We start from the raw sequence: 646 nt of genomic DNA, 5'->3' as shown, positions 1-646 counted from the left end.
TGCTCATACTGATTTCGCCTAGTTTGAGGTTTAGGTTCTGGAACTTTGAATTGATTATCGCTTAGTTAATTGATTCTCAACAAATTCAGAAGTTAATGGTTGGAATATGAAAATAATGTTTTGAAACCAAGGGTTGAGTTGTGAACAAACGAACCAAAGGGATTTAGTCATTCTATTACATTGCTTAACTACTGTTTCTGAAGTTGATTTATGTTCATACTATCCAACAACAAAAACCCCCTTGTGTGTGTGTGAGTATAAGGTGTTTGAAGCTTTGCTTGAAAGATAATCCTTGGGAAAAGATAATCATTGGGAAACGACCTATGAGTCACTTCCTAGTACTGCAGTTTTAATTGTTATATTATTTGTATCGGGTACGACATCGATCAAATTTGACGCCGTTGCCAGGAATTATCGGTTCTTGCCAAAGATTCTTAGTATAGTTTAGTGTGTGTCTTAGAATAACCATTCTGTTTGGGTTTCAAAATCTGCCTGTAGCATTCACTATTTGCTGTTTGTTGTCTTGTTTAGCTATTTGTCTGTTGGTTGATTCATGTGTATGTTGGTTAATATAGTTGTGGTTGGAATTTTTGCATGAACTTTGTTTCCACACTTCTTTCATCACATATTGAATGTTGGATGCACC

The sequence above is a fragment of the Lupinus angustifolius genome, chromosome LG16 (assembly GCF_001865875.1).
Source record: "Lupinus angustifolius cultivar Tanjil chromosome LG16, LupAngTanjil_v1.0, whole genome shotgun sequence".
Taxonomy (NCBI): domain Eukaryota; kingdom Viridiplantae; phylum Streptophyta; class Magnoliopsida; order Fabales; family Fabaceae; genus Lupinus; species Lupinus angustifolius.
Note: the sequence above shows the minus strand (reverse complement) of the source record.